Raw genomic sequence first — 12731 nt, forward strand, 5'->3', positions numbered from 1 at the left:
ATGCAATTTATTCATTTGTCTATCCATATATGTGGCCTTAAAGCTGGATAGTTTTAATTTGCACATTCATAACACTGCAATAATTGGTCTGAGTGAGAGTATGGACAAATGTCATTGTCAATTTGGAAAAGGCATTTTTACAGGCCGCCTTGATGTGGCAGAAATGAATCTGACCAAAGCGTCCTTCGAACCAAACATGAGCGCAACATTGCGTAAGACGGCCGACTACTTACACTGCTTATCTGGAACTCTTGAGTTGACGGTCCTTTCTTATTCATTCAAAGGTATGGACAACTTTTGCAATTGCCATTTAGTTTAAAATTATGTATTATATCAAAAGTTTGTGTACGTAATTAATGTTGTCCATGCAGGCGAATAACTACCACTTTTTCGGTAAAAAGCAGAGGGATGGGGCTGGTGAAGTGTAACAACTCTCAAATTCATAGATGGAGCTATGGATGCAAGGACTGACCATTCATGATCTCAACATGATAGTTTTAACATTTTTTAGGCTATACGGTGTGTGTTTACATTTAGCTAACGTTACTTTGGTTACAAACATTGGAGTGAAACAAGCTTATATGTTGGGTTCTGATGGGCTACAACCATTGAACGAAGCTCATGAGGCATTTAGCTATGTTATATTTTTCAAGAATGAATGGGTAAATATAATTTATTTACAATAAACTTCCTTCACCATGGAGTAGAGTTTAGTCCGCTAATGGTTAAGTTAGCTAGCTAGCCTGTTAGCATGTCTTTTCTGTTTGACAGGTTAGTTGCACTAGAAAATATTGCATGAGTCGATGCGTAGCTATCTGCACATCTCTGTTTGTGGAACTGTCTGTTTACTTACCATATTTTTAGCTAGCGTTAGCGTTTGTTACCTGCAAGAGATGTCACGTTAGTATAGCGTAACTTAAGTTAGCATAAACAAACATGCCCAAAACAGTAACGGTACTGCCTACTGTTATGTAGCTAGCCTGCTAGTTTTAGCTGAGATTGGATGACTTGTGAAGTGGTTTGCATCCAATAGTCTGTACTATTTCATGAAGCGTTATATTTTGCCAGCCATTATATTGTCTGACATACCATCTCCGTCATCATTCCCTTTCCTAGGGATGGCTTCGCTCTACATCTCCCCCCACCCTGATGACTTCAGGAGCCTCATGGCCCTGGTCGCTGCAGAGTTCTGCCCCTCTCGGCCCTGCACACTCATAGAGGACCCTCCTGCCTCCCTGGCCCTGTGCTCTCGCCCCAGCCTGGTGCTGGGCTCTGGGGGAGGTGAGGTGCTCTCTGGGGCCAGTGCTGTTGCATGGTACCTAGCCTCTCAGGGGAAGAGGATAGGGTCGAATGCTAAGCAGGAGAGCCAGGTGTGGCAGTGGCTCAGCTTTGCAGACAATGAGCTGATTCCTGTGTCCTGTGCTGTGGTGTTCCCACTGCTGGGGGTGATGGGAGTGGATAAGAAGGTGAGGGAGAGGGTCTCACCACTGGCAGCAACCCATGCAGTCACAAACACAAATAGGAGTATAATGGTGAATATTTGCTTAATTTCAAATAAATTGGACTATGGGAGTGATTGAACAATGACAAAGCAAGTAGAGGGAACACTAATCTGGAATATAACACAGCCCAAGACAAATTCCTGTGTTAACATTGTTGATTACCAAGTTACCAATTGTTTTATCTGATTCTGATGATTCCATGCAGCTTCAGCAGAGTTATCATGCTGAGATGATGCACGTGCTAAACGTTCTAGATAAGAACCTGGAGCCTAGAACATTCCTGGTGGGAAACAGCCTCACTCTGGCCGACATCGCTGTGGCAACAGCAGCACTCCTGCCCTTCAAATACGTGAGCCAAGTCTTTGTTAACATTTATCTTATATGTATATACTCTTCTTTAAAGTTAGGAAGAAGTGAAAGTACTTGTCTTCTGTTAACAGACTGTCTGGTAAGTGACTGCTGGGGTGTATTTATTACGTCTTGCAACAGAACCTGTTTACCGTTTAAGAACTAAATGGAAGCAAATGGAGCACGCAGAACAAAACGGGGGGCCTACCTGCGTTTGTCCTATAGAAACACTCGTTTTCATTGTATAAAACGTTTTCCCATTGGAGGAAACCGTTTCTCTTGCAAAACGTTTTGCAACAGACAAAACATTTAGCAACATAATCGGCGTAATGAATACACCCCAGTTGAACTGTAAAGCTGACGTCACACAAAGCAATCCATATGCAATTTCTGTTGCAGATTGCAAGTGACATCTCAAGCAATGTTGGTGATACGCAAAGCAACTCGACTGAAATTGCATGCAACATCCAATGTAAGATCTTCCTGTTTCACATTGTTTGAACTCCAATAACATTCATTTTATTATGTCATACTAGGCCTTGGAGCCGTCCAACAGGAGAGCCCTGACGAACGTGACCAGGTGGTTTCTGACCTGTGTCAACCAGTCTCAGTTTGTTAATGTCCTGGGACAGATCTCTCTGTGTGAGAAGATGGTGCCCGTCACACCCAGACCCAGCGTTGCTCCTGTTCCTGCTGCTAATGCTAATCCAACTGCTGATGCCAACGCTGTCAATGGTAAGAGGCTTAGGCCGTGTCTTTGACTGTGAGAAACTCATCTGGTAGTATGTGTTAAAGACGCACTATGCAGAAATTGCTCCCCCATTTTCTGGTTGCCAAGATTCTAATAGTGCGCCTAACTTCAGTTTATATAACAAGCAAGTATAGTGTAGAGAATCACTGTACCATCTAAACCCCTGTGAAATATATATTTTCCATAACCAAAAATATTGTATTTTCAGCTGTTTGAATCTGGTGTACAAAAAACGAAAGTAAAAGACACAACTAAACTTGAGAACATGCAGCATAGAAATAGTGAATGTAGAACAGATCTACCACTTCTTAGACATTCTTTCAATGAGAATGGCAGATCTATAACACAAATTTCTCTGTGAATTTGGTTGGGTCGCCCAAAAAGTTACGTTGCAGCTTTAAGAATTTGCAAACAATATGGAATCAATAAAATGACAAACGGCTTCAGTTCGATTGTGTATTGTATGCAATAAAACAATTATAATAATTGTGAGTTGACTCGTATACCTGCAAAGTTGCTTGAGATGATGACATTTGCAACCTGCAAATGTAAGAGAAATTCTGGCCTAGTTTCTTTGTGTGAGATCAGCTTTAGATTGAAGAATAACTTTATTATCCAGAAGACCAACGGTGTCTTCTTGTCAAGCTGAATAGCAAACCCGTTTGTTTTCACTACATTTGGCATCTTATCAGTTAGTTACATTAGAGGAATATTTTCTGGATACATAGCAGCGTGTGTGTGTGTGTGTGTGTGTGTGTGTATGTTATTCTCAGAAGTGTGTTCTCTCACTCAGGCAAACCAAAGACAGAAGCTCAGCTGAAGAAGGAGGCTAAAAACAGAGAGAAGCTGGAGAAGTTCCAACAGAAGAAGAAGATGGAGGAGAAGAAAAAGCAAGAAAAGAAAGTGGCTCCCCCGACAGAGGTATGAAGATGGACAGGTGGCTGGTTTCATTTCTCATTTTCCCTGTTGCAAAGACCATTGCTGTGTGGATCAACTTGAACCCAACAAGATGATGATCCTTAAAGTATACTCCTTTTACAGTTTTTACTCCTTTTACAGTTTTCAGTAAGTGTCTTGCCAATAGGTCTCATCAGTCTCATTCTGGTCTCTCTCCAGAAAAAGGCCAAACCAGAGAAGAAGGACCTGGGAGTGATCTCATACGACGTCCCCACCCCTTCCTGGAGAGAAAAAAAGGTGCTTATTAACCATAGAATTGGGAATTTGAATAATTGAATAGGATCTCTATTATTATCCATGTATAATCCTCCACTCTTTATTATACTCAAGTCTGTGTGTGTGTGGTGCATATTAAACTCCTATCTCTCCCTGTGTCAGATGTCCTGAGCCCCCTGCCAGACTCGTACAGTCCTCAGTACGTGGAGGCAGCCTGGTACTCCTGGTGGGAGAGGCAGCCTGGTACTCCTGGTGGGAGAGGCAGCCTGGTACTCCTGGTGGGAGAGGCAGCCTGGTACTCCTGGCGGGAGAGGCAGCCTGGTACTCCTGGCGGGAGAGGCAGCCTGGTACTCCTGGCGGGAGAGGCAGCCTGGTACTCCTGGCGGGAGAGGCAGCCTGGTACTCCTGGCGGGAGAGGCAGCCTGGTACTCCTGGCGGGAGAGGCAGCCTGGTACTCCTGGCGGGAGAGGCAGCCTGGTACTCCTGGCGGGAGAGGCAGCCTGGTACTCCTGGCGGGAGAGGCAGCCTGGTACTCCTGGCGGGAGAGGCAGCCTGGTACTCCTGGCGGGAGAGGCAGCCTGGTACTCCTGGCGGGAGAGGCAGCCTGGTACTCCTGGCGGGAGAGGCAGCCTGGTACTCCTGGCGGGAGAGGCAGCCTGGTACTCCTGGTGGGAGAGGCAGCCTGGTACTCCTGGTGGGAGAAGCAGGAAAACTTCAAACCTGAGTACGGGGTGAGATTGTCACTCTCTTTATGTATTTAATAGTTTATGAAATGTGACATTTAACCAGCCCATGGCTGAGGTCATAATCAAGCTATTATGTGATGTTCTTATATTCTTCAGCGGAAGAGTATCAGTGAGCCGAATCCCCGTGGAGTGTTCATGATGTGTATCCCTCCGCCCAATGTGACGGGACGACCCTGTGGAACCCAGGCTGTGACCACGCGGGCATCGCCACCCAGGTGGTGGTGGAGAAAAAACTGATGAGGGAGAGGGGCTTGAGCCGTCACGACCTGGGGAGAGACCAGTTCATCCAAGAGGTCTGGAAGTGGAAGAACGAGTGAGTGGAGGGAGAGGAAGGAGAGAGGGTTTCAAAAGAAAGAACAACAATAGAAGAGAAAGTAAGAGCTAGAGTTCCTCTCTTTCTTCCTCCCTGCGCTGTGTTGTAGGAAGGGAGACCGTATCTACCACCAGCTGAAGAAGCTGGGTTCCTCTCTGGACTGGGACAGAGCCTGCTTCACCATGGACCCTGTGAGTTTACTATCGTTTACATTACCTTACACTTTACGTTACATTACCTGTCACCTCTTACTGTGTCATCCTGGACAACTTATGAGAGCTTTATTAGTCTAGTACATAAAGTACTATGTCTAGACTGAGCCTTTACTAACGTTGTAATGTTCCCAACACTAAACTATTGTGGCTTCCTCTCTAGAAACTGTCCAATGCAGTCCAGGAGGCGTTCATTCGTCTGCATGAGGACGGCGTGATCTACAGGAGCAAGAGGCTGGTCAACTGGTCCTGCACCCTCAACTCTGCCATCTCGGATATAGAGGTATGATTCTGTTGTGAAATGTTTTAAACCGTTTTTGAAACGTCCATTCTGTTGCATACCATAATGAACACTCCCATGATGCTGTATTGTCCAGGTGGATAAGAAGGAGCTGACTGGCAGGACTCTGCTGCCCGTGCCTGGCTACAAGGACAAAGTAGAGTTTGGAGTACTGGTCTCTTTCTCCTACAAGATAGAGGGATCAGGTAAGACAGAGAGAAAGGGGAGAGTCATTTTGGACTGGGGAGATACAGGGACACGGCTTTATCTTGAGTGTTTCTGTCAATTATGTTAATTGCTCTCTTCCATTTTTTTCTCCCTCTATTTCTGTCTAATCTTATTAAATGTCTCACTGTCAGATGAGGTGATTGTGGCGACCACTCGTATAGAGACCATGCTGGGAGATTCTGCTGTGGCCGTCCACCCTGCCGACCCCAGATACCAGGTCTCTACAACCCACACACACACCCTGCCGTCTCTACAACCTTCCAATACATGCGTTCTTTGGAAAAAACATTTAAAATGTTGTTTTGATGAATGTTTTTGCATTCTAATTGAGAACTAACAGGTTTTGGTTTATCTGTGTCTCTCAGCACCTTAAAGGGAAGATGGTGCTTCATCCCTTCTGTGACAGGATGATGCCCATTGTGTTTGATGAGTTTGTGGACATCAACTTTGGAACAGGTACTAACTATGCTGTGTGGCCATGTGTCTGTCCTGGGCTAGTCTGGTGACCCAAGGAATAGTGGGATACTGTTAGTTTGTATGGTTGAGATGTACGGAACCTTTCTCTCTCTCTCCACTAGGTGCTGTGAAGATCACCCCAGCCCATGACCATAATGATTATGAGGTTGGAAACAGACACAACCTGGCCTTCATCAACATCCTGGATGAGAACGGCCTGCTCATCAATGTTCCGGCTCCATTCTTGGTACAGTACACCCCCACTTCTTCTTCACCTGGTACAGTACACTCCCACTACTGTTTCACTTGGTACAGTACACTCTCACTTCTTCTTCACCTGGTACAGTACACTCCCACTACTTCTTCACTTGGTACAGTACACTCCCACTACTACTTCACCTGGTACAGTACACTCCCACTACTTCTTCACCTGGTACAGTACACTCCCACTACTACTTCACCTGGTACAGTACACTCCCACTACTACTTCACTTGGTACAGTACACTCCCACTACTTCTTCACCTGGTACAGTACACTCCCACTACTTCTTCACCTGGTACAGTACACTCCCACTGCTTCTTCACCTGGTACAGTACACTCCCACTACTTCTTCACCTGGTACAGTACACTCCCACTACTTCTTCACCTGGTACAGTACACTCCCACTACTTCTTCACCTGGTACAGTACACTCCCACTACTTCTTCACCTGGTACAGTACACTCCCACTACTTCTTCACTTGGTACAGTACACTCCCACTACTACTTCACCTGGTACAGTACACTCCCACTACTACTTCACCTGGTACAGTACACTCCCACTACTTCTTCACCTGGTACAGTACACTCCCACTACTTCTTCACTGGATCTTGTCTTCATGCTGTCTTAGTAGTTGTGGTGTGTTGTCACTCTTCTTCCTTTTCCTCCTTGTTGATCTGTGAGGTAACTTCCTCTCTGTTTTTCTCTGCCTACCTCCTCTCTCTCTTATCTCTCGCTCTCTCAGGGTATGAAACGTTTCGAAGCGAGGAAGGCTGTGCTACAGGCTCTGAAGGACAGAGGCCAGTTCAAGGAGTCCAAAGACAACCCCATGGTGGTGCCTGTCTGCAGGTGTGTTACGATCAGTCCACATTACGAGCACATCAACAGAGTCTAGTCAATGTGCATTCCTTTTTTCAGCTTCACGTGCATCAGTGGACGAAATGTGGTCACGTCTGTGTGGGAGCGTGTTAGTGAGAAAGTTATGGTTTTGAATAGTATTGAATGTGAGTGTGTTTCTCCTCCCCAGTTGTTCTAAGGACATAGTGGAGCCCCTGCTGAAGCCTCAGTGGTATGTGGACTGTGCTGACATGGGCAAGCAGGCAGCTGACTCGGTCCGGGAGGGAAGACTCAAAATCATCCCAGACCACCACCATAAGACCTGGTTCAACTGGTTGGACAACATCAGGTAGGTTTACTCTGCACCCCTCCCTCCCAGTCCCTTCCTCTCTCTCCATCACCTCTATCCCCTCCATTCCCTCACTCTATCACTCGATCACCATCTCCTTTCTGGTTCTGTTTTCCTCTTCCCTCTATACCTCTCTTTTGTCATCAGTCTTTCTCTTTCCTCGCTGTCCTTCCCGTTCTACTCTTTAATGTGCTCCATCTCTCTACGCATTAGGTGACACGCCACACTCTCCATTATAGAAATGAATTACAGATCCTGGTTAGATCCCTAGTTAAAAACAGGGAGCACCTCTACTCCAGCACCAAACCCCTTTTCTTCTTTAGTGTTTCATCTGTCACCAGTTGTGCTCAGGTTTCCTCACCCTCTTATTTCTTACATATTCACTTGAACTCATCCATCTCTCGTTCTCCCTCCCTCCCAGGGACTGGTGTATCTCTCGTCAGCTGTGGTGGGGTCACAGGATCCCAGCCTACTTTGTCACTGTGAACGACCCTTCAGTCACACCAGGAGAGGTGAGATCTGTTTCTCTCTCATTTCCTCTGTGTCATTTTAAGTCACACCTGTCCTAACAACCCATGTCCCATCTCTCTGGCTTCCTGCTCGTCCTCCAGGACATGGATGGTCATTACTGGGTGAGTGGGAGGACAGAGGAGGACGCCAGAGATAAAGCTGCCAAGCGCTTCAACGTCTCCACTGACAAGGTCACCCTCAGACAGGGTAAGATCTTCTCTCAAATTATGATCATTTACAGTGGAATGGAGTATTCTGCCCAGTGATTTTTGTTCACTTCCTGTGTTACAGATGAGGATGTCCTATTCTGCCAGTGATTTTTGTTCACTTCCTGTGTTACAGATGAGGATGTCCTATTCTGCCAGTGATTTTTGTTCACTTCCTGTGTTACAGATGAGGATGTCCTATTCTGCCAGTGATTTTTGTTCACTTCCTGTGTTACAGATGAGGATGTCCTGGATACATGGTTCTCCTCTGGTATTTTCCCCTTCTCCATCTTCGGCTGGCCCAACGAGGTGATGCTGTGTGTGTGGGTGCGTGTGTGTCTGAGGCTGTGTGTGTATTAAAGTTAACATAAGTTTTCCATAGTTCCTGTTTTGACGATATTGAATGTGTGGGTAAGATGTGTCTAGAGCTGAGTGAGTGATACCCTCTGTGTGTAATACAGGTTTTCCTCTCTGTCCAGACCCAGGACCTGGGTGTGTAATACAGGTTTTCCTCTCTCTGTCCAGACCCAGGACCCGAGTGTGTAATACAGGTTTTCCTCTCTCTGTCCAGACCCAGGACCTGAGTGTGTAATACAGGTTTTCCTCTCTCTGTCCAGACCCAGGACCCGAGTGTGTAATACAGGTTTTCCTCTCTCTGTCCAGACCCAGGACCCGAGTGTGTAATACAGGTTTTCCTCTCTCTGTCCAGACCCAGGACCTGAGTGTGTAATACAGGTTTTCCTCTCTGTCCAGACCCAGGACCTGAGTGTGTAATACAGGTTTTCCTCTCTGTCCAGACCCAGGACCTGGGTGTGTAATACAGGTTTTCCTCTCTGTCCAGACCCAGGACCCGAGTGTGTAATACAGGTTTTCCTCTCTCTGTCCAGACCCAGGACCTGGGTGTGTAATACAGGTTTTCCTCTCTGTCCAGACCCAGGACCTGAGTGTGTAATACAGGTTTTCCTCTCTCTGTCCAGACCCAGGACCCGAGTGTGTAATACAGGTTTTCCTCTCTCTGTCCAGACCCAGGACCCGAGTGTGTAATACAGGTTTTCCTCTCTCTGTCCAGACCCAGGACCTGGGTGTGTAATACAGGTTTTCCTCTCTCTGTCCAGACCCAGGACCTGAGTGTGTAATACAGGTTTTCCTCTCTCTGTCCAGACCCAGGACCTGAGTGTGTAATACAGGTTTTCCTCTCTCTGTCCAGACCCAGGACCTGAGTGTGTAATACAGGTTTTCCTCTCTCTGTCCAGACCCAGGACCTGAGTGTGTAATACAGGTTTTCCTCTCTCTGTCCAGACCCAGGACCTGGGTGTGTAATACAGGTTTTCCTCTCTCTGTCCAGACCCAGGACCTGGGTGTGTTCTATCCAGGCAGCCTGCTGGAGACAGGTCATGACATCCTGTTCTTCTGGGTGGCCCGCATGGTGATGATGGGCCTCAAACTCACCGGCAAGCTGCCCTTCAAAGAGGTATGGTTCATTTGGAAGTAATCACCTGCTGCCTCTGACCAGTGTAGCATGTCATTGATTACAGTGGGGACAGCCTGTATAGTAATGGTAATGGCTGTGTAGTAATGGTAATGGCTGTGTTTGATACTAGGTGTACCTCCATGCGGTGGTGAGGGACGCCCACGGGAGGAAGATGAGCAAATCTCTGGGGAACGTCATCGACCCCTTGGACGTCATCACAGGCATCTTTCTGGAGGTAACACACCGTGCTCCCATGGGGGGTGTTGTACTGTCTGCTTATTAAGCAGCTATTCCAGGCTCTATTGAGGCCCTTTATCTGTCTCTCCTAGTGTTGCTCCCTCAAACTGAGCTGAGTAGGGTTCGGAGGTATCCACATGTTCTTACCGTCATAGCGTTTCTGTACCATACTGGGGTATACACTATTACCGGAAATGCACACAAGGGGCACAAAACAAGTTAAGCAACAGGGCTCTTGATCCAGGAGGGGATTGAATATAACCAATAAGCTGTAACCAAGACGCTTGATCTTGCCACAGCTAGAAAGTTAGTGAACCAAATGTATAGCTGGAGCCCTGAGCTGGATATCATTTATTTGACACATCTTAGGTTTCTTCTAGTTCTACTTCTAGTTAAAAGCAGTGGCGTAGCACGCACCCCCCAGCTGAAATACCCCGGTATACAGTATAAATGGTGTATCGCTCAAGCCTAGAGCTGAGTCAGCCCTCTAGAGCAGTGGCCACCAACCTTTTCTGAGTCAAGGTCACTTTCGTAGTCAAAAAGCAAGCCGATATCTATTGCTATGATTTAGGAAAATAAACAACATTTAACCTAATAAAAACTATTCTGTAGGAATGAGGTTTGTGCAGTAGGTCTAATACATTATCACAGCATATTGGCTACATGCCTGGCCTGCCAATATAGTAATTCTCAGACCATATTATATTAAGAAAACTCTAGCTTTGCTAACAAAATAGATCAGTTTGAGCAGTACTTGCGAGGCACAACTGAACATAAATTTAGATCATTTGCAAATAATTCGCTTTTTTTTCTACTGGACTATGGTACCTGCATCTATCTAATGGTCTTGGTGCTTTCAAGACAACTGAAGAAGAGGTCAAATCATGATGTCAGTGATCTAGAAAAAAAAAAATCCCATTCAGATCTCGTTTTCTTCCGAGTTCCCTGTGGTTTTAAACACTACATTAGTCTCAGGGGAGGATCCGTCTCTCACATCTCTGCTCTATTCCTCGATATTAAAATGGACATGATGAGCTGCTAATAATAATACAAATGCAGGGCTATCGAGACACTTGGCTACTAATTCATTACAGCACGAGTGGAAGTAGGGAGAAGTTCGTTTTTTGTTGTAATAGTCTCGAATAAAAATAGCGTTGACAGTACTGAATATACACTTTGACATGAACTCACTCATAAAAACAGCAGCTCTTTGCTGTATTCTGTGACAGTCTCTCTGTGGTCATAGTTTTATGAACTCTCATGTAGGTTTGGATATTTGCTGTAACCGGGGTTGTGGAAGCTGTAGGCATGGTGATTTGAGCTATCTGAATGGCCAGCGCAATAAGCACACTAGATTTAGCCAGTTCTCCGGGTCTGCTGGGTAGGCGGAGTGTGTCTTTTCAGACAAATAAAATGGGAACACTTTGCCTACCCGGTGTGCAGTGCATCTGAATCAAGTGCGCCTACCACCAACAGCGCAACACCATTTTTTTTGGTGATCGAGCTCTGTGACATCTATCTGGTGAGTCTGTTTGTCTGTGAGGGTGGTGTGTGTGTGTGTGTGTGTGTGTGGGATTAATATATTGCCACTCCCACTCCACCCCTCTAGGAGAGTGTGAAGCCAGTGTTCTCCAGGGCAGAGGAAGACAGTGGGTCTCAGAGCCAGGCTGTCGTCTGCAGACAGACCCTGTTCACCTGCCTGGAGACCGGCCTGCGTCTCCTAGCTCCCATAATGCCCTTCGTAGGCGAGGAGCTCTACCAGACGTTGCCACGGCGACGATCCCAGGATGACCACTCTAGTATCCATGTCACGCCCTACCCTGAGACGGAGGTGGTGAGGAGAGAGATTCGAGGGACGGAATTTTATATTGATACACTGAGTACACTGTATGTCAGTATAATATGCCCTGTGGTTTGAGGTTGTCTGACTGTCATCTGTGTGGTCTCTAGTTCTGCTGGCATAGTAAGGACGTGGACCGTCAGATGGAATTTGTGATGACCGTGGTCCGTACCATCCGTTCACTCAGGGCCGACTACAACACGCGCCGATTGTGAGTTCATATATGACCACAAGCACTGTACTATATTTACTACTTAGTTATAGCAAGGGTGTATGATTTAGAAAGAACACTTCTCAACCATATTATAGCCCTAACCCCCTCCCTCCCCAGGCTACCTCCAGTGTATAGACAGTGAGACGATGTCTCTGGTGTAGCAGTACAGTCTGCAGATCCAGACCCTGTCTCTATCCCAGACCATCCAGCCCGTCCCAGAGGGCTGTGCTGTGGCCATTGCCTCCGACAGGTGCACCGTCCACCTCATGCTCAAGGTAAGAGGTCAATTTTACAGGCTTCAACCGCACATTATTCGGTGTTGTGATTAGTATACTGTTAGCCAGAGTCATCTGATGACTGTGTGCCAAACAGACATCTGTTTCTTCCCTAGTGAAATTGTTTCACTTTTTTTCCTGTTTCTACAACTACGTTTCCTTTTCAATCTCTCTCCCAGGGTCTGATAGACTTGGAGAAGGAGGTGGCCAAGCTGACTATGAAGAAGGGAGAGCTGGAGAAACGGAGAAGAATGACTACAAGGAGAAGGTGCCTGTTAAAGTACAGGATCTGGACTCTGAGAAGGAGGGGGAGAGAATGTTATTACTCAGGTTTTGGAAAGTGGGGCATTCCCACAGTAAAGATGTTTTGCTTGGCTCTGCTTGTAAAGTGAGATTATCAGCAGCTTCTGAAGTGTGTGATGACCTGTGATCCTGCTCTCTAACCCTCTTCCAACTGCGACAGAGCTGGAGAAAGCAACGGAAGCCATAGACAACTTCAAAAGAATGGTGTAACCTCTCTCCGT

General features: G+C 46.4%; 1 pseudogene; it reads left to right on the plus strand.

The window, feature by feature from the left end:
* The first annotated feature begins 100 nt into the window (after positions 1-100).
* Positions 101-12720, plus strand: LOC139385218 (valine--tRNA ligase-like; annotated as a pseudogene).
* Positions 12721-12731: the final 11 nt, after the last annotated feature.

The sequence above is a fragment of the Oncorhynchus clarkii genome, chromosome 3 (assembly GCF_045791955.1).
Source record: "Oncorhynchus clarkii lewisi isolate Uvic-CL-2024 chromosome 3, UVic_Ocla_1.0, whole genome shotgun sequence".
NCBI lineage: Eukaryota > Metazoa > Chordata > Actinopteri > Salmoniformes > Salmonidae > Oncorhynchus > Oncorhynchus clarkii.